At 42.5% G+C, this 21987-nt stretch overlaps 1 protein-coding gene across 7 annotated transcripts in view; it reads left to right on the plus strand.

Annotated features, from left to right (window-relative positions):
• SGCD (sarcoglycan delta) overlaps positions 1-21987 on the plus strand; it is a 309325-nt gene that overhangs the window by 112765 nt on the left and 174573 nt on the right. For all 7 annotated transcript variants that reach the window (XM_085073813.1, XM_085073812.1, XM_085073811.1 and 4 more), the window contains one exon: positions 536-721. The gene's annotated coding sequence lies outside the window, so the exon portion shown is untranslated. The remainder of the gene's footprint in view (positions 1-535; positions 722-21987) is intronic.

Below are 21987 nucleotides of genomic sequence, written 5' to 3' on the forward strand. Positions count from 1 at the left end.
ATTTACTGGTCTCTGACAATTGCGTTGGAGGCAGAACTTTGGGAACTGCTGCATGTTGGGCTGGCAGGCACGACTTCCCATCTGCTGTGAGCTCCTAAGCTTTGAATTTCTTGAGTAAGAGCCATTTTAACGTGCAGAGTATTGTGACTGAGGTGATGTCTCTGCTTTTAATATGAAAGTCCTGTTATTCTTCAGAAATGCCATAATGAATTAAAATATTCCCTATGGAGAAGTGCATTACTTACTTTTGTATTGTGATATTGGACTGGAATAAAAAGCAGCCAGGCTGTCATTCATCTCCTGGTCTAGGGACACTATGAAAGTACTGTAAAGCAAGAATAGCTTTGCACCACAGTTCTTGAATTCAATGATTGCCCTCTGAAGGTGCCACACATGATGGATTGTCACAGACTCTCTGTCCTGCCTTGACATTTCATTCCTATCCGATGTTGTCTTGCGTTCTGCTCTGAATCTGCCAAACAACTGACCCTAGAATTTAATGCCACACCTTCTTCTCTTTTCTTTTTCTGAGCAGAATCTTCTGCAGCTGAGGCTCTGAAATACTGGAGGACACTGCATCTTCCTCAGGGACACAGGCAAGGGAGAGCTGGAGCCTCTGGGGGGCTCAGAAAGGAATTGTGGTTGGTGGTCGCCTGAGGGACTTACCTTCTCACCAATGTTGCTCTGAAACGAGTCGTGTCCAGCAGTCAGGTTTGGTAAGGTATGTATTTTTGCCCCTGCTCTTGTATTTTGTTTTTTTCTGAATGTCTGTATATGGGGAAAACAGAACATCAGCAGCCTTTGAGGTTATTGCTGTATTCATGCCATGCTCATACTGTTTCTGTAAATAAGCTTTGTTCTCCCTGAATTTAGAAAGCATTCATCAGGAGTGAAGTGTTTTTATTGTCTTGGGCTTGAGGGGGTGTGTGTTTATGTGGAGTTCTTTATTGAACAAAATGCTCGCTGATGGTTGTGTGTTGCTGCTGGTGATGGATACTTGGTGATAAGAATCCATGTTTTGAAAATCCCACTTGTTGTGTTTCACTAATGTCTGCAGCTCTGAGGGTCAGAGATGGGGAAAAAAAAGGAAATTAAGTAGCCCATTTGTAATCCAGCCCTGTGCTTTCCTTTGTGCTTTCTTTTGTGCTTTGTATATTCTATATTCTCGCTGTTTGCAAAGGATGGAAACACCACTACCAATTTCCTGTATAATCATATTTCCCCTTTTTTGTGTGGCACTTAAAATTTTTGCCTGTGTGGAGGTTCTCATACCTGCACAAACATTGCCTTGCCTATGCTGGAACTGGAACTGTAGCAAGGCAATATGCAACAATTTTCTAACAAGAAAATTGAAGGTCAAGACATATTGTTGATGAAGATTGTGCTATAGGAGATTTTAGGGTAATATGGCTTCTTTTATTTCTTTTTTTGATTCTGTGGCTTCGTTTACCTAGGTCAAGTTACTTCTGCGAAGGCAAAGTTTTCTGATTCAAAAAAATGGCCAACAAGTTTAAAGCAATGGTTCCCAGATCTCAGTAGAATGGTATCAGACAATATTATCCTTTTCAATTTAACACATGAGTATTGACTTCCTTTATATGACTGAACCAGCACTATAATCTTGTTGAGAGAAGTACAGCAGCAATATAACACCTGCGCTTGGTGTTAGTGGAGGAGCAGGGAAAAGAAGTCAAGACTTTCTTAAAAGCCTCTAAAATAAACCATGGTGCATCAAGGTGAGTCTACATTAGTTCTCCTGCTTTTATCTGGCTGCACTTGTCATGTTACCTCTGGAAATTGTAGTCTCAAACTCTCATGCTACAGCAGAGCTCTGCCTGTCTCTGGCAGGGAAAGGTTGGTTGCAGGCAAAAGTTGGTTGGAATAGCTTAAATTGGGTGCTTAACTTTTAAATGTTGAGGGTCAGGAAAGGTCTGTTCCAACCACAGCGTGTGCTGTTAATTTGTAGAGGAATTTCAAGAAAACAACACGGTTGCCAGGGCGAGGTTCCCATCATTAGAGCACAGCACAGCTCTGCTTGTCTGTCTGCTCTGGTGGCGCCTGCTTTCTGGAAGAAGAGCTTGTTAAACACTGCTCCTGCCTTTATTATCCTCTTCACTTCTGTTTATTTCCATGCTACCGCTCTTGTGATTATAACACTTAAAAGGGAAGGTTACAGGAGAGGTATTTCATAATCAAGAGAGCTTCTTGACTCTCGCAGAGGGAAATTTCGCGCTGTTGAGACGTAGAAATCACAGCAGTTTTTGTTTATTCCTTGTTTGGGTTTGAGATCTGTTTGTTGAAACATGTAAATCTTCCTTGCAGTGAGGGTGTGAGTTTTTCTGGGTGCGCAGGGAGCCCCAGGGCGTGTGAGGATCTGCTCCTGAGATGTTTGCTGGTGTGACCATGGTGCTGCTCCTGCCTTGGACAGGGGGTGGGAAATGAGCTTTCCTGTCATTCCCAAGCCAGTCCAGCTCTCACTCTAGGGTCTCTACAATTGATTTGTGTGAAATTACTATTTAGGCATTGAACTCTAGGTTGGACTTGGGTTATATTTTTGCATTTTACTTCGTGACCATCAGATCTAAAACTTGGCTCTTACTCAAATCTCACACTTATGAAGACTTTTTAAAGAAGGGCATTGCAGGTTGAGAAGGTTGTGCTGAAGTATAAAGATTTGGCCAAACTGTTGTTGCTCACTTCAGTAGCTGAGGCCTTTCTTTATCGATTCTTCTCATCTCAGGGACTCGTGATTAACAGAGTACTTGACTGCCATCAAATTTATCAGTTCCCACGACACCCTTGTGAGACAGAAGTGCTGCTTATCCCCATTTTGTAAATGGTGAATAAGAAGCAGAGTCACCTCTAGGTCACTTTTAAGTGGTAAACATCTGTCCCTGATTTTCAAGCAGTCGAAGTGCACAAGCTGCATCCGATGCCTGCAGCTGGAGAAACACAGATAGCCCTGGCTGAGCAGCTGAGTCTGTAGTGCAAAGCACAAGATTTGGATGTGAATCCTTTGGAGGTCACTGCTCCCACCTAATCCAGTTCCTTCCACATGTCCTGCTCTGCCAAGTAGAGAAAGTTTTAATTAAGTGATTACAGTAACATTAAATGACATCAGGGCTCAACGCCTCCCTCCGTATCTCTGCTAAAAATTGAAACATCTGTTCAAATAATGCAAGCTGACTTCATTCCTCCTTGCAGGAGAGTGTTTGCTCACGTGAGACAAGCAGATTCCCTTTTAGCAGCATTTATGAAATTGTGCTGATGGTAATCTTATTGTATAAGGAATTAGTTTAAATGGATCTGCAGATAACATGCAGAGTAATATTTTTTTTTCTGAAGTTGCTCCTTTTTAGATTAGTACAATCCAGTTGGTAAAATGCTCTGTTCGGCTGAAGAGGCACATTTAATAAATATGTAAGAGAAATTTTTAAGTAGCCATTAAACATAGTTAATAAATTTTATCTTGCAAGTAGAATTGGAAAAAAACCTGTTCATTTAATGTGTTTTATGGCTCTCGTAGCAATTAATTGTCTTCATTACATGAACATAAATCCTTAATGTAATTCACCTTTTTCAGATTAATTGCTGTGGAAATTTTCCCTTTGCTTTGTTTAGACTTGGAATATTATTTCTCTTTTCTAAAAGGTGAATCTCGACATCCCATTTTTCACTTTTCCAGACATTCTGTAAATCAGTTCCAGTTAAAAAAAATCTCTTTGTGCTATATCAGTGCAGAGGTGGTGTTGCAGCTGTGATGCTCTGATCAGGTGAAGCAGAGACTTGACCTGCAGCAGAGCACCAGGCAGGTCTGCTTCTCTCATTCCCTATATTTTGTGGTCTGATAAAAATCTCATATTTCTTTCTTCATTTTTTTCTTGTTTCTTGTAAGATTTCATTTATTAAATCAGAAAAGAACTCTGATTTTATAAGCCTGTGGGTTTGGCTGTCACAGTAAGCCCTAATGCAACTTTCCAGTGACTTTTCTGGGGGTTGCAGGTGGCTGTGTCTGAAAATTTGCCAGGAAAATTGTCCTCCAGCATTATTGAGGGACACGTTTGGTTGGAGGATCTGCTTGAATTCCCAAAACTAAAATAAAATCTTTATTTTGATTAAAGCCTTTATTCCCCTGGACTGAATTTTGCACACCAAACAGGACAAGAGGACAGCATGCAGGATCATGTTTTACATATGTTTCTTTATCAGTGAGCAGGCTGAGCTTGTTTGCATGAGTAACATTTATGCAAATGTTTTCTAGTGTTTCTCTGGACTGTTTTGCCAGGGTGAGGTAATAAAACAGCTATTATATTTGCATGTTTTTGTTGCAAGATCAGCAGACTGGCTGTTAACATATCAATTCCCTTGATGACATTGCTCCTGCAGCCCCACTCACTCAGCTCCTCCTGACAGGGCTTTTATTGAATCCATCAGCCTGACACATATCAAAGCACAATTTCTGATAACAAATATCTTGTTGTAAAATGAATTAAAAAAGCTGATAGCAGCGGCAGAACTGAGTTGAATTTCTGAAAGAAAATAAGAAACTCCAAAACTAACATGAGATTCTTACGATACCAATCACAGCACAGCAATATAATAGTCCTTTAGCTGTGCTCTTGAAGTACTGAGAAGTCAGTGAGTCTGCCAGAAGTCATACAAATGGCCTTGCTCCTGGGCTGGCAGCCTGTGGCTTTGCCTCCTTGCCCTCTGGTGTTTGTAGTGGTGCTTCAAGAGGGCGGGATGAAGTTTTAGGGTTTATTTTCTTCTGGACACCTTTCCCCTGCAAGGACCAGCAAGCTCCCTGTAATGACTCTGCACTCTGGCTGTGCAGAGATTTAGAGATTGAGGAGTGGGAAATGCTGGCTCTGAGTGGAGAACACATTCTGTCTTTTAGAAAAAAAAGCAGTTTGGAACCCCTTGTCCTCTGCAGAGCTGCTGCTTGGCAGCCCTTGGGCCATGGCTTAGGCAGAGTCCAGCCAGGGTGGAAAAGGGCTTATGTTTCTTTGGGCTGCAGATGTTTTGAAATTAGCTGGCTCAAAAATTTTCTCTGAGAACACTTTTTCTCTGTCTCCTTGCAGCCTTCTCCTATCTGTCTTGCTCTCCTCATCCTGCTTTTCTATTCCCTTTGGTTTTGCATCTCTCAGAGGACAAGCAGCTTTTCTGGCAGGGCTGCCTTTGCACTGGTACTGCTCTCGCTCTGCCCAGGCTCTCTTACCTCTGCTTTTTGGCTAGCATGCACTGTAAAATACTAGCTAATAATAATAATCATGCTTTTTGCTCTGTGGCAGGCCTGCTTTTTGGATAAGTATCCACTGACAGTTTGCAGCCTAGCAGAGAGGAAGAGGAGGGCAGCCAACAGTTGATGTGGAAAATTAATTATGAGCTGCCATCCTCCTGCCATGTAGCTAAGGCAGTTCTGCATTCCAAGCTTTACATCCAGCTGCGCATTTCCTTCCTGAAATAGTGGGAATGTTGCCAGAACAAAGCTAGTGGGGAATGTCTCATGTGGGACTGATCACTCAGGATGCTCTAGAGCCTTCACTGCTCTGCCTTCAGCTGTGACACCACCCAAGGAGTAATTTTTTTACCTTTTGTTGGTTGATTGTTTAGCTTAATTGTGCATCCAAGTTGATAAAGATTTGTGTGTGTGGTGGGGAAGTCACAAAGTCCCCTGTGCAGTCAAGGAGCAACATTTTTATGTCTCAGTGTAATGGTGACTTGTTAACGCTCAGGTTCAGAGGAGCTGCAGCTTGTTATATTTTCATTTGTCAGGATGACATATTTACTTCCTAATGATCATCAAAAACTCATAATCCTCATGATCCTCAAAATCTGGCATTACATGGAGAGGGGAGAGTCTGACAGGCACTGGGCAGTGCTGGGAGTGGAATTACCTAAAGGAGCAGTTCTGTCCCTGGACAGCCTGTGTCTGAAGGATCACAGAGGTAATTGCTGGAAGCCCCTGCACAGGATGTAATTCAGGATCTGTTCTGGCCTCAAAATTAAAGACTGAGTCCCACTGCCTTGAGCTGAGCCCTGCAGAGCCAGCACAGCCCAACCTAAGTGCTGAAGATGCCCTTCCTTAGGGAGCCCTTTAGGATATATGAAAGAGTCTGAAAGAGGCAGGATTTTGGAAAGCCCTGACAGATTTGTAAGTGGCTATTTGGGGCTGAGCTAAAGAAATGAGCTTTTGGTGTAACTTTCCTCTTTCCTTTAGTTTAGTCCAAAGGGTATTGAAGGGTGTGATGGAAACAGCCTTGCAAAGCCACAACACTAACAGGTGTGAAGCCTTATGGAGAGACTTCTCTGTATAACAGTGTCTCTTTAGACCAGAAAAATCCTTTTGGCTTCTCAAGTTTTCAGTTAAGGTACCAGAACTCTCCACTTAGTACGTTTCTATTATGAAATTTATTGTCAGAGTTGCTGACTGATTTAACAGTTAACTGAGGGGTGATCTCTAAGAAATACCTAGGATTTTGTAAAGGGCCAAATTGCTATCTGGTGGAAGTCACAGAGTCAAATCATGATGGTGTGGCTTCTATTTTCCTCTTCCCGAGCTCTACTTCCTGATTGACACAAATTCTACTTTCTTTCTAGTGCTGTCATGCTGATTTTTTGCAGCCAGGGGACTGTATTTGGAAGCACAAACCCGTTGAACAGGTTTAGATGTGCTGCAAATAATTATGAATGTTTAATGAAGGGAAGCTAAAACATACTGAAAATGTTTGGAAATAAGAATGTGTGCAGCCAAGCGTTAGCTGAGAATGGAGAGTTCTTGTTGGCATCATTTAATGGGAACTTTCCAGCTTGTAGTTTCTGTGGTGAATATACAGATAACAGCAAAACCAAAAAGGCAAGGTTGCTGTGGGTAAATGGAAGGAACCTTTCACCTCTGGGGGAAAAGGAGAGTGAAGTGAGCAGAATTTCTGTGGATGGGTTGATATCCCCATCAGTCCTTCCTTCAGTTCCTGGGAAGGGGCCAGCAGAGACCTTGCTGCACTGGCCTCCCCTAAACAAAGATAGTGTCTTACTCCTTCACAACACCAAATACCATCTGGTTTTCACTCCTGACTGTCCAGGAAAGCATTTTGTGTAAAAAAGCACCCTGAGGATTGGGACTGTGCCATTTCCCTGGCAGACCTTGTGCCTCTGTCAGGTGCTGATGTTCTCAGCTTCTCTCCTTCTGCCCAGTCACATTCTGGTGGGTCTGAGCCAGCACTCTGGGGAAGAGGAAATAGAAATAAAATAAAGAGAATTCAGGATGTTTTCTCCAAACCTCTTTGCATTTTATGTGCTAAATTGGGTGGGACAGGCAGTGCTTGACTGCTGGTGGGGTAACACCTTCCAAAGTGTCCTTGAGTTCATGACTGAAGCAGGGAGGTTGTGAGTCCTTCTCTGCATTGTTGTGCTGCCCCCGGGGGTCACACCAAAACACAGAGAACCACTGGAAGTTTCCCCTGGAATGTTCTTAAAAGGGGGCAAAGCAACAACAAGGAAAGTGTTTCTCCTTGGGAAAGGCTTTGTGGCACTTCTGCTTGGCTGAGGAGCACAGGAACAAGGGGATGGGCAGCCCTGCACTCTGCCTGCTTTCTGTCTGCGAGGGATTTCTACTTGTTAATGATTAATTCAAACCTTTCTTGTCACGAGTACAGTCTGCACAGAGTGATAAATCTGCCGTGGGTTAGAGGTGGAGGTTGCTCAGTGCTGACAATTAGTTTGAGCCACAGGCTTTGCTTTCATTGGCATTTTCACAGCATTAACCTGGACCTTGTCAATTAAAATCCAGACACATTTTGATGAGGGACATCTTCTTCTAATGATAATTGTAATAATATCACTTTTCTTCATTTAAAACCTGTCAGGCAGGCCATGTTTCCTGGAAAATAACTGCCCAGTTTTCACATTGCCTAAATAACTAAGAAGTATCTTTCAGTTTTTCGAGCTGACATTTCATCACCAATAACTAAAAGCATATGAGGCCAGAGCTGTTAATCTTCGAACACTTACCAACTTCAGTCAAAGTAATTTGACTTTATCTGCTAAAATAAGCAGGTTTATTAGCCTTCACTTTGGAGGCTAATAAACATTTGATAATTGCCTCGAGTCGTTGATGGGGATTTATACTATTTAGGTCTCCTGTTTGACAGCATAGCTGCAGAGCATGTCCTGGGCAGTGATCCATTTCTGCAGCTCACCTGTTCATTAGGGGGAGGAGGAAACCTGGTGTAAATGTTGATTAAGGAACTTGTCTGAGTTGCACAAGAAGTCTGCAGTAGAATAAACCCTGGAAATCCTGTGTCTGTTCTTGTATATTAACCACAGTGGGTTTTTTATGTGTCTGTAAATAGTACATTTAGAAATTCTTTCAGGCCACAAAAATGAGTGTTTAATAGTTGCAATGGTAGTGGTGCCTCAGGTATCAATTTGAAACTTGTAGTGGTTTAATTTTAACATGGCATGGGAAAAAAAGTGAAAATCATGTTTAGTTTTGCGTGGAAAAATACTTTTCATTTTTCTGAATAGTGGTTTATTAGTGAAATTCTTTACAAATAGCTGGAGTAGGTGAGCAAAAAGCTGTATCAGGTAGGACTATCTAGACTTTGCAACGTGTTTGTCCATGTGGGTGGAAAATGCTGCACTTTTGTATTAAAATCCTTCTTCTCCACTGGTCTTTCTCTGAGAGGTTTAGAAGAAGGAACTTGGATTAATGATGAGCACCTCTAGGTGATGCCATAATATCAACAACAATAACTCACCTTATTTCTATAGCAACTGCACAAATGTCAGCAGCTGTTTGTGGTTCAAAAACTCAGGATGTAGCATGGCTCAGAGTAGGAAATCCAGGCACAAAATACTGCCTTGAAGAAAGTCTGGGAAATGACAACTGAGAACTAAATGGACTTGGGCTGCTGTGCCTGTATTGTAAAAGTTTATAGCTGTGCTTTCAGTCAATGCAAAGAGTAATCCACCTCCTCTGTGGCAAGGCTTTTCTCTTCCCTTTCCAGTATGAGCTGGCAAGCCTGTAATCTGCATTCTGGTGCATATGGAGATCACATTTACAATAGCATAGCTTGAAGGCTGTAAATAATATCAGATATTTTTCCAGTGAGCCTTTATCCCCCGAGCTGTGTGTCTTACTGCTCTCATTTTTTTAAGAGTGCATTAGGGGTGATCAATAAAACCTGACCTACCTTTGCAAGTTAAATAGGCCTGATTTTAAATGACCAGCCTTAAAGAGATTAAGATTTGCTAACACTGATTTAAAGTGCAAGCAAGGTCCATTTACATGCCATTTCTTTTCCACTTTTGAGGTTTGAATTGCGCTGGAAAATGTGTCACATTGGACATTGAAGCATGGAAGTGGCAGCTGACACTTTGTTGAGCATGTCTTTATTGCAGGAGTGTCTTCCTGCCCTGCAATTCACTGTATCTTACTGAAAACATAATGTAATTAATAGATGTGGAACACATCTACCTTGCAGAGTGAAGGCTCCGTGAAGTTGGGGTCTAAACTGTATTTTCTGTTTGTTGCTTTTGATCTTTGGGAGATGCCCAAGGAGGAAAAAAGAATGTGCAGTAAACAAACAGACACAAAATAATTAAAAAATACAAATCTGTTGTTTAACCCTTTGAGTGTGGAAGTGGAGGCTGGAAGAGCAGTGCTTCCCTGCAATGCAGGTCTGGCTGGGCATGAGGAGGGGATGGATTGGTGATGTAGAGCAGACTTTTATTTCCCCACCTCACAACTTTTAAGTGTTTAATTTAAGAACCTGAAAGTGGCGCAGACGGTCTCATGTAATGAAAGACAAGTTTGGTTATACACATGAAATACTTCATTGCCTTAAAGTTAGTCTGAAAGGTGTTGTAATAAGCAAGTCATTGAGTCAAACATGAAATAAAACCTCCTGGTAGGAATGCTGTATTCTGCAGATGTTATCTCTGTTACAGAGAACTACTTTAGAAATATTTTAAATATTTTTGTGGAACTTGTTTGTCATAACCACCCAGCTATCTGTCGTTGGGCTAGTTCTGATTGCTGTGGCATGTAGTGTGGTGCCTCTGGAGATTGCAGCTGAGATTGGGCATTTGCTGATGGTGTGTCTCAGTTTCACATCATTGTGTCCCAGCTGCTGTTCCTCTATGGTTCATACTGAGAGCAAGAGGTGTGTGGGCTCAGTGAGAGCCATCAGAAGGCTTTCACTCTTGCTCAGATGCCTCTACTGTTTTACATGGAGCTTGTGTGTGTTAATTTTGGCTTTAGGCTTGTGTGCATGCTCATACTCTGCTGGGTTAGTTATTAATAAACATTATTAATATTAATTTTGTTCATAAATGCATCTATCTATCTATCTATCTATCTATCTATCTAATCTATCTCTGTGGTCCTAGTTTGAGCCATCCTGTGCTCAGTGCTGGAGAGTGAGGTGGTGCATGACAGTCCTTGGCCCAGAGAGCTTTTGTGTGAAAAATCCAAGTATAGTGGGAGAAGGAGACACAGATTTCCAGCAAGTGTGGAGGCAGCAGATGGAGCCCAGCGGTGGAGATGAAGGATGTGCAGAGCTTCATGTGTTGCAGGGCATGGATGATCAAAACTCCTCTTTGTTGTGGTGCCTGTACTAGGCTCACAGCAATCAGGGATTTGGTTTGCTGAGACTGACTCCTGCCTTGTTAACTACTACCTCTTGATTATTTCTGTCTATATCCATCTGCTGCCTCTTTGCTGTTAGAGCTGCAAATTCCTTAGGGTTCAGACAGCTTTTTCTTTTAGTGTTTGTGCAGTACTGAATTCCATGGGGTTCTGGCCCAGGGTTAATGCTGGTAGCTGTTAGCAGTGGCATTTGCACATAAAAAAATAAGGCATTAGGAAAACAATTATTTTCACGTTCTCATTATCTTTATTTGCATTCCAACATCCTCTGAATCTTTGAAACTGAAAACATTATTTAAATGAAAGATACATGATTATAATTATTGTCATAATGTTCTGTAACCACAAATAGGTCAACGCAGGAAATGCAATTTTTTTTTGGTGTGTGGTTGTTTATATATTTATATACACACACATCTGTATTTGTCTGGCAGGTAGATTTTATCTTACAGCCTCAGGCTGTTGCTTTCCTAGGTGCTTATTCATATTTAATCCAGCTCCCCCATGTATTTGCATACATAAATACACACTTGTTTTTAGCACCTGTTTGCATCTTCTAATTCTAGATTGACCCTGAGGCTGCTGGCTTTGGGTTTGGCAGCCCCAGGTCGCTGTGTGTCCCATGTTGCTCCTCTTCTCCAATCCCTGAGCTGGTGTCACACTGACCTGACGCCAGCTGAAGTTTCCCCTCCTGGCCCCACGCCACAGCCAAGTGTTTTCAGCCACTTCTCGCCTATAATCCTGAGCTGATTTCTGGGATGCAATTCACTGCCACGGTTATCATATCAAAAGGGGAGTGATTTACATTTCCTGCACGTCTCCGTGTTGCCAGCCCTGGAGGATGCTGCAGAGAGAAAGGTAACGCAATTTGATAAAATAACGAAAATGAGCCTTTTCACAGCGTTGCATCTTTCGCTGGGGAGGAATTTGATACAGACTCAAAGTTGGCACTAAGTACGAATTTAGCCTGTGCACAGAGATTAATTTGGGGACTTTTTTTGGCTCCCAGGGAAAAAATAGGAAGATTGTTCCTAAAGACTGAGTGCGTGGAGAGCTGTGTACTCGGCTTTGTGCGCCGCAAAATAAATCTTTATCTTGATTTCTTATTGTGTTTCTCCTTAAAGTCTCTCTCTTCTCCTGATATTCATCCAAAGTAATGTCTGCATACCATGTTATCTTTGGGTTTTATCTGACCCCCTCAGCCCTCTGCAGTTTCCTCGCTGAAAAGGCATTGAGCAATCACACCAGCATCATTTGTACAAAGTGAAACACTTTATGCTGAGGTATTTTAAGCACGTTCCTACTGGAAATGCCATAGGAATGGCAGGGCTGCAGCGTTTGCTGCTGCTGCGCATTCAGCTGCCGGAATTTGTATGCAGCAGCAGACACAGTGGTGGCTTCACATTCATTTCCTGTGTATCAATTACTTATTAGTAATCCACAAGCTCCCAGTTAAGGAGCTGGAGGTAGGATGTGATGCTGAGAGTGTGGCCATGCCTCTCCTGTTGGAGTCTGGAGAGGGAAGGGACTCCTCTGCTGCAGGTGACTGAACTGGGGGTGTTACTGTCTCTGAGACAGATTCATGCAGTCTTGTCTAACTTTGGTTTAATTTCCCATTTTTTTATGAGCATCTTTCATGGCTGTATTGACTGTGCTGCAGTGAGGGGTTGTGTAAAAGGGGCACTCAAGGAGAACAGAGTAGTCAAAGTACTCTTGGATTTACTGCACCTTATCTTTGTCATTTGAGGTTTTGATATTGTGTACTTGCAGCTGCAAATGCAGTAATATAAACCATAAGTTTCATAAGCCTTTCAGAAATGGCAGCAGCTCCTCTGCAGGGTTTTTAGTCCCAGGTCAGGGTTTTTTTAGGAACTGGTGAGTAGAGGTCAAAAAATTCAGCTTCAGGCTGTTCAGGACAGGGTATGCTTTTCCTCCCATTTCACTTCCCTTTTCTTCCTCATGTTTCAGCAAAGAAATATCTTTGTTCATGTCAGTGTTTTACCTGCCTTTAAAAGCTTTAAAGCTTTGCGTAGTTCTTACTTAACTTTAGCAAATCCTTTAAAAGCAGATCACAGAGATTGACCACACCAGGAAAATATCACTGTGTCACCTTGATTAGTTTGGGTGCCTGACCTCCTCTTCCTCCTGACTTTGACTACTGCTTCTTGTCGTCTTTGATTTCATCTTTCTCTTTTCTGTTTTCCCCCTTTCCCTTTACTGTCTATGAAGATTTGCACTGCCTGATACCATCACCTCTCCACGCTGCTTGAATCTTAATGCAAGTGCCCTGGGATGAGATTACTCTCACCCTTCAAACTGATATGTCTCTTTTAATGTATGATGTCCAAAGAGAAGACTCTTCCTGGATCCTGGAAATTAAAACCAACATGTGCACACATGTTGCTTTATCCAGATAAAATGTAAACTTCAGTGGAAGTCAGACCACAGTGTGGGTGCTTGGCTGGCATACAGCAGGTCAGGGCACTTGCCTGTGTAAGCCATCACTGATGAAAAGGGAAGCTCTGCACTTTTCTTCTGTCCCTCTCGTTCTTTTTTTCTCTCTGTTCTACTTTTTTTTTAAGAACTGATTTCCTTAGGGAGTTGTTAATGCTCAGGGCTTTTTACCCTGACATTTCGGACAATGATGTGACAACACAAGTGCATCTATTACTCTTCCTCTGGAAGCTGACTGAAGCTAAGGACTTGATGGATAATGGCCACATTTTCCAGCAGCACCTGATGTACGTGTGAGAAGAATGACTGAGTGACCTGCATATAAAACCAGACGATGTCAGGCACAAAGTCTGAGCACAAAACCAGGAGGGAAGACTGAGAACACGAGCCTTTCATCATGAGGTCCTCATTTTGCTCCCCTTCTCTCTGTTGCAGGAAATCTGGTGCTGTCTGTGCTGAGGCAGTGCAGGTTGGGGAGTGGGAATGTGTAATCTCCTTCATGGGAAGGGAGGGCAGAGGGCAGCCAGGCTCATGTGGCGTGGGCAGCTTTAAGAAGAGGCTGCACACCTGAAAATGGAGCATCACTTCACCTTTGGTCGCTGAAGAAAGCTGATTCTCCTCTGCCTTGAGTAGTCAACTTACAAATGGGATGTAAAATAGCACTGGCTGGAGCTTGCACTCTGTGCTGCCGTGAGAGCCTTTTAGGGAGAAGGGGAGAGAGCTGGAAGCCCTTGGGGCTGGCTGGGGCTCTGGATCTGGAAGTCCCAGGCCACTGGAGCAGGTGAGGTGTGCTGGTAGCATTCTATGCATTTGGTGCTTTGCTGGCTGCTGTAGACCTTCTGCTGAAGCTGATACTGCTCTGCTTTACATTCCATGGTGCAGACCTGCTAAAGCTGATTTTTGAGCTCACACAGTTGGGAAGGGATGGGGAGGAAGGGGTTACAGTGGCAGGGCTGGGGTGCTCAGTTCCCCCTCCCAGTGCCCCAGCACATCACTCAGACACAAACCCTGACCACTGATTCATGTTCTGCCAGTTTCTCTCTCTTCAAGACCACTCTGAGAAATGATCACAGATTCTAATAGTTGTCATGGAACTGGAGGATAAGTGTAAGGAGGACAAGACCATGTGCATTTTGCACCAGGAGTGTGCAGGGAGTGGCTGGATGGCTGTTCTGCCCTCAGCTGTACCATTCTCACAAGCAGCACATCAGGAGCTGTCAGAATGCCCAAACCTGTCCTTTCCTGAACTCCTCTGGGGTGTAATGAAAGTACATTTCATAATGGACTTTCTTCTTTTAATGACTTTAATAATTATTAGGTGATTTTCGGCTCAGGGAGTAGCTCACAGCTGGGATGTGATGTACTGGAGTCCATTGCATTCTTGATCTTGTAGCAGCCCAAGCTGCAGTCTTGCCTCAGGACAAGAATGTGCTCCAAGCAGACCTTGAATGTTCAATTTCCACAGAGGGCACACTCATAAATATTTGTGAACAAACAGGAAGTTGCAGTGTGCCAACAGAAGAAACTAACAGAGTGGAAAACCCAATCCCGGGTTGAGTATCTGTTCCTGGAACATACTTTCTGTGAATAATTTCCTGGCTTCTGTGTGCTTCAGATTTTCCATCTTTCCAGGGGCAGTCCCTTCCCCATACCTGGGATTTGGGAAAGACTAGTAATTTGCCAGATATGAGGTAGTCAGGGGCCACTGGCAGAGAAATCAGAGTTCCCTCTGTGGCAGTGCCTGCTGTCATACTGGTTCTTCAGTCTGTATAAGGGAGAAGTGTCTGCAAAACTTCCTTTTCTCTACCTAATGTAGAATATTATTTCAATAACATTTGCTTCACATGGGTGCTGTTGTTTCAAACAACAGAAAAAAAACCATTAAAATATTCTCCAAAGAAATGATGATATCCCATATACCTTATTATTGAACATTTTGCTAAGAAATTTGTGGCTGTAACAAGGAGGTTGATAAACATCCCCACTGCCACAGCATTGAAACCTAATTGCCCCTGGGTTTCTGATTATCCCCAGCACAGCTGTCATGTTGCCCCTTTGAAAAAAAATGAACTGACATCACATACTTCAAAAGGTTTTTTTTCTTTTTTTTTTTTTTCTGGAGACAGGCACAATTATTTTCAAGCAGTCTCTGGTGGGTTTACCAAACCTGCTGGAATACTGCACTGAACTGGGGACCTGTTGCTACTGTTTCCCAAGTTAAGTGATTGTTCAGGTTTCCTGTCACACTTGGGCATTACCACAGCAGGACTCCTGCCAGGGTTCTGTACCTGCTGCCTACATTTTTAAGAGTGTTATTTATTAGTTGGGGCTGGAACAGGGGCTCTGTGTTCCCAGGATGTAATCCTCTCTCCCACTGCAGGAAAGGTGCCCTCAGAGCCTTTGCTCCCTCCTGCTGTGGCCCCTGTGAAAAAGGAGCAGTGATGTTTTTCTTTCATATTGCCTCCATCCTGGAACAATGCCTTGCTGCTGTTCAAAATGGGCCCATTTTCCAAGAAAAAGAAAGTAATACAAGAATAGTAAAAATAGATCCTTTCCTGAGCTTTCAACAAGTGCAAACCTGCTTCCCAAATAATTGAATATAAATTTCCCTCTAATTGCAGATATTTTGAACCTAACTTGGTCCTTAGAATAGCCCCTGATTGGTAAGGAGGATTTTCAAAGCATTAACCACCCAGTTGCCTGTGGCTTTTGGCAGGAGTTTAGTGACTGATTTCCCTTTGTGGCTTTGCTGTTAATCTCTCCTTGACCTCATCTCCCAGGTAGACACAGGGGTTACCCACCCAGCCTCTCCCAGTTCCAGCCTGGTGGCCATGGACAGCCCCAGCCATGGCACCAACATGGTTCTAAGTCTCAATGAACCATTCTGAGTGTTACACATGAGGTTTCTTTAGTGGCTGAGGAGGGAAAATGACTGAATTTCAAGTTCAGTTGTCATTCTGCGCTCCTGCGAGGGTTAAAATGAGATTTTTACAGTGGTCAAAATGGATGTGAAAGGGAACACTACAGAACTATGGAAAAGCTTCAAAAGGCTGAATCTTGGTCAAATAAAGGTGTTTGGGTTAAAGGGGAGTGCAGGGCTGAGCTCAGGGCAGGTGAGGGTTGGTGTTCTTGCAGGATTTTGGTCTCAGAGTCTGGTCCAAGGCTGGTGGAGATGGGATGGGCAGAGAGCCCAAGATCTCACCTGGATCTATACCCACCCAGCTTTTGGAGCTTTGCTCTTACCCTGCTGCAGTGGGAGATTGCAGATAGCAAAGACTTGGTTTAGTTTGAAAACAAATCTCCCTCTCTCCTCCAGATAATTTATGTTTATTTTTTTGAAGGGGGAAAAGCCATCAGGCAGCTAAAAACAGCATAGCCATGACAAGTTGGTGATGCCTGGCCTATTCCAGAAGGCTTCCCTGTGTGTAGTACAAAGTGTTTCTCTTTGTGCAAATGAATTACTAAAAAAGAAAAAAAAAGCTCACAGCCTTTTGGAAGCCATGCTATGACTGAAACAGCCAAAGAGGGAAGGAGGAAAATACCCCAAAATGGTTGAAATTATGCAAGGTATCCCCTGGGGAGAAGCAGTGGCTTGCAGGGGATCAGGAGAAGTGTTTGCTTGGGTTTCAACCAACCAGCCTGCCTTCACTGAAGGTGGAAGGAGGATTTTTTCAATTTTTCCTGAAGGTGGAGAAGGAACTGACACTGCATGGGTCGTGCAGGTGCTGTGCAGGGTGAGAGGGAGTGTGAAATGCAGCAGGGCACCAGCTGGCAGACGTGGTGATAGCCCTGTAAAGGGAAATGTTTGCAAGTGAGAAGGGATGAATGTGTGTCTGTGCTTGTAGGATCCTTGTTATCGTGTTATCATGGATCTTCAGGGACAAAATAGCCACTCATGCGTGGAGCGTAAACAGACACACACTATGTATAAATAATGTGTGCAAGAGCAGCTTCTGAATGCAATTTCCATCATTATTTAAAAACCTGCTACTTAGGCAAATTGTTATAATTCCAGTGACACTAACTAATCCATCAGTAATTAGGGTGGGAAATGGGAATAAATTCCACGGAAATGATCTTGATATTTCACCCATCCAATTGTGCAGTAGCCCTCTTGAAGAATAAGCTGTCATTTGCCCAGAGTTTTTTGGAAGGGTATAATTTAGCTGATTAAAAAAGAAAAAAAATTCAGGAAAATTCCCCTGGAGATCTCCATGTTGGGTTGAGGACACTTAAGTTTAGAATAATACAATTAGTAGTGCTTTTGCTGCTTTTGCAGTATCTGCTCTTAGCATAGCTGATTATGTAAATACTGATAATAATTCCATTTTCTCTTGGCATCAGTGGCATCCTGTGAGCTCAGTCCTTTCCAGGCTCAATGAAGCCACATGGCTGCAGTTGCACCAGAGATGCTTTTGCTGCTCCCTCTGGAGAGCTCCTCTGTAGCATTTCAATACTTCAAAACTTTTTCCATAACTAACAGGAACTTATAATGTATTTACTAGAGCTGGGGGTGTTTATCCTGGAAGGTAACAAGTGATGGGATGAGAGGAAAGGGACTCAATTTGTACCAAGGGAAATTCAGGTTGGGATTTAGGAAAAACTTCAAGCACTGGAAGAGGCTGCCCAGGGATGTGGTTGGGTCACCATCTCTGGAGGTATCTAAAAGCTGTGTAGATGTGGCACTTGGGGACATGGTTTAATGTTGGATTTGGCATCCAGCACTGGAGTTGTCCAACACAGCCCAGAATACCTGCCTTGAAGTAAATACAATTTGCTAAAATAACAATGAAGTGCTGGGAGAAAGAGTTTGTGAGATGAGGAGTTGAATTCCTGGTGCTGGGAGCTTTAAAATTTGCCCCTTTTGATCTGCCAGCCCTGTTGCTGTGAATCCTAATTTTTTATGTACTCCTATGCCAGAGGAATCAGCCCCTCTGTGCAGGAAAATGTGTTTTGTAATACCAGTTTCAGTATCTTGCACAGAACCTGATAATCAAGTGAGTTTGTTCCTTGGCTTTGCTCTCTCTGGGGAGTAGATTAAGATCATCAGATGTCTTTCACTCACAGCCCAAAACAAGTTTAAATACCTGTGTTGGAGGAGTGAGGCAAATGCAATTCCTGCCTTACATTATGTGTCCCTATTGAAGTAGGTCACTGGCAATGAAAATCTCTCTCACTAACCTTTAAAAATGGGTTTTTCTGTAATTCTGGTTCTGCTGAAGGGTAAAGCTGTGTACAGTAATGGAATCAGTGGTGCATGCAAGAAATTTTGCAGGATGAAATTATGGGGTGATAATGGATTGTCTCTGTTTTCCCCTCTCTTCCCTCTACTGTATCTTTTTTCTCTTTGTTTTTCCTTCTTCTCTTATTTCTTGATGTTGGAATTGGTACCTGAAAACTTTGAGTGGTTTAGTGAGGAAAGCTGAAATGGTGATTCAGAAGCATTTGGATTTTTAATCTGTTTTGAACTCTTTACATCTTGGAGCCCTGGTCATTTCTGCTGGCTAAATTATGTTGAAGCAAACATCTTGTTTAAAAAAAACAAACCAAAATTCTCAGGAGAGCAGGGCACTGCCAGAGAGCCCCTAAAATGGGGAGGAATTCTGTGATGCATCTGTTGCAGGAGGAGAGGGAATTTTGGATGCATTCAAATCCTTGGGACCTCCATGCTGGGTCTGCACACAGGATAAATTCCCATTTGAAAATTGGGAGTGATAGAATATCTGGGAATCTTGAACAAATATATACCATACTGTACCGTTGAACAAAACTGTGCTTCCTCTTTATTCTGCATTTTTTTTCCTATTTGTTTCAGCTGTTTTCTCATATTTTTCCAAAGTCACAAGCCAAAAGCTCACCTCAGCAGTGCCACACCAGACCTAGGCTGACCTAGTTTCCAGGAAGCCCAGAATTAAATCCCCATTTATTTAGCAAGTGCTAAACCAACAGAATCCGCTTTCCAAATACCAGATCAATTGTGGATGTTGGAACAAGAAATTGAGTTTCATCAGGGTTTGTCTGGGTGAAATGAGAACCAGGTCTCAGACAGAGTGATGCCTTAAACAGAGGTGAGAAAAGCCCCCAGGAGACAATTCTTGATGGAGCTCTGGCCAGAGCACATGGCTGAGGATTGCAAGCAAAGCAACAGGTTTCTGATTTATTTTTTTTAAAGGAAAAAAGTAGTCTATGCTTTGTATGTGGAGGAGAGATAGTTACACACACACACACAAAACCAAAAAACAAAGCTGTGATCAAATTCTTTTACTGCAGCAAATACTGTATAAGAGCCCTGAATACCGAATTGTGAAAGAGGCAAAGACAATCCCAATTGTTTGTTCCTTTTCCATACTTGCTGAACTGCATCTCTGCTGGCACTTTGGCCTGTCAAAGCCTTCACCTGCACCTCTCTTCCATCTCCAGGCTCTGATGCTCCTGCCTCATCCTTTGGCCACTGCCACGGCACTCTGTGGATCCAGCCTTGCCTTCCCAGGGTTGTTCTTTGCTGCCACTAGGGATAAATCCCAGTGCACAAACCAGAAAGGTTTACACAGGGCCTACTTGCAAATCCTTTATGAAAAGCAAATTCAGCTGAGATATCTTTTTTTTTTCTTTCTTCCCCAGTATTTGCTGGGAGTCTGCATTAGGATTTAGAAGTAGGGCTGAAAGTTTTAGATCCAGATGAGCAACTCTCCTTTCATTAGCTAACACCTTTTATTTAGCAATAAATAAATAAATAAATAAAGGACAAATCCCTCCTTTTTGGTCTTTCTGCCTCCTATGCCTGTGTCACAGCCTTTTTTCCATATAATTAATCAGCCCATATCTCTTATGCAGCTCTGCTTGTCAGCAGGGATTAAAGCCTGGCAGTATTTAATCATCTTGTATTTCATAGGAGACTAACAATCTCCCTTTGCTTCCTCTTCCCTCCTTTCCCTTTCATTTCCTTCTCTTTTCTGGGTATGTAGCACAGTGTCTGCTCTGTCTGAAGTTTTTATACAGGGAATGACAGGTATAAAATTCCTTTCTTGGCTTTCTTCTTCTGTGACCCATGTAATTCCCTCATGGGATCATTTGCTGTGACATTTTGGGTGTACTGTGACCTACCCTGTTAGCACAGAGGCTCACCACATACTGAGGCTGTAGGAGTATATATTGAATCATATTTTACTGTTATTTTTTTCCCCCAGGAAACAGAGTAAAGCTGTGAGCCAAGTGGGCTGAATAACTAAACCAATTATTATTTCACGTTCTGGGGCTATTTAGCAGTTTGTTTTGAATATATGTGAGCAGCTTGGACACTGATTCATTTTATTAATTGAGGTATCTCCTTAAATTATGGATCTCAGTGTTTGACCTACTCACAGCGATCCCCTTCCTAATCAAGGGGTGGAAACAGATCCTTCCTTGAGGCTCAGTGCTTCTATTTCAAGGTATAAATCCCCATGGATAGGTGACTCATCTCCTAGAAGGGCCTCTTTGTCTCCATTGACTGTAAGGGATGTTTAAATAACTTGTCCAAATAGAGATATTTTCATTATAGATGTAGAGGGAGATAAGTTGCATGATGAATCTCAAGGCTTTGCCACTGCCACAGGACATCTCTCAATTTCTGTCCCTCGGTGGGGTGGCAGAGGGAGGGAGCTGTCCATGGTCCTGTTCCCTGGATTTGTAGGAGCTCCAGGGACTCTCCCAGCTGAGTGCTGTGGCACACAGAGGGATCAACCTGAGGGTTTGGCTCTCTGCAGAGAAAATGCTCTGTCTCCTTCTTCCCAGAGTATGGATTGCTAATTCCTCGGACTTAAAACAATCACTGTCTTAATTTAATCAGACACCCCTTTTAGCATGGATGATGTCAGATATTATAAGGTCTGTAGATCGAACAAATTAAATGTATTCTGTTTAATTTGAATTTGTAGGTTAAGTAGTGTTGACCCTGGATAGCTTTTATATGGGAGACTCCCAAGAAATCCCAAGTGCCATCAATGCAAATGGCATTTTGCTTTCCTCACACCAAATACCACACCACTGAAATGTATTTGCTTTCGGCTGCTTTTCTGAAATTGCTGTATTGATGGCTGAAAATTAGAGGAAAGGAAAGAGAGAGAGAAGGAGACTTAGAACAGTTAAAAAAGCAAATTATTTTAATGTCCTAGGTAAATGTTTTCTTGCTGCAGAAGAAAGTTCTATTTATAACAGGGTTGAGAGAGGTCGTAGGAGGTAGCAGGGTAAAACCTTTGGCAGATGCTGTCGAATCCTAGAATATTCTTTTCCGAATTCAGTTAAGAAGACTTCACCTTCACTAATTCTTGCTGTTGGAGGCAACTTATTGTCTTTGGTCTCTTTGAAAACCAAATGATGGGTGAAATGCTTGGTTACAGTTTTGACAAAAAAAGTAGAAGGATAACTCACAATCATTGCTGAGAATTAGGTGTTTTTCTTCATTGACTCAAGGGGTACTGTGGTGCAGTGAAAACAAAAAGAACAAACAGATCAAAAGACAGTGAAGAATGTAATATTTGCTGGTTTCTTTTAGTTCTAACATGGGCAACTTCAGGTCAGCAGATTGAAAATCCATACCTAAAAGCAGCCAAGTGGCTCTTAAATGGAATTAGCACGTGCCAGAAATCCCAGGGATAAATGTTTGTTTTGTGTTGAATGGGCTGTCACACTAATGATCAGAATAGATCTTTTTGGCCTCATACCTTTTTATCAATACAGATTCTTCATTTTTCTTCCAAGGCTGGCTGAATGGATGTTTATATTTTATGGGAAATAGCAAAACCAGCAGGTTAAAGTAAAAGTCAACAACAGTACCAGAAGTTGGGGCTTTTTTAAAGGGAGGATTTATGATGTTTAAGCCTTGATTTATTAAAAAAAAAAAC

Source organism: Lichenostomus cassidix, chromosome 13 (genome assembly GCF_008360975.1).
Source record: "Lichenostomus cassidix isolate B80296 chromosome 13, HeHo_3.0, whole genome shotgun sequence".
Classification (NCBI taxonomy): Eukaryota; Metazoa; Chordata; class Aves; order Passeriformes; family Meliphagidae; genus Lichenostomus; species Lichenostomus cassidix.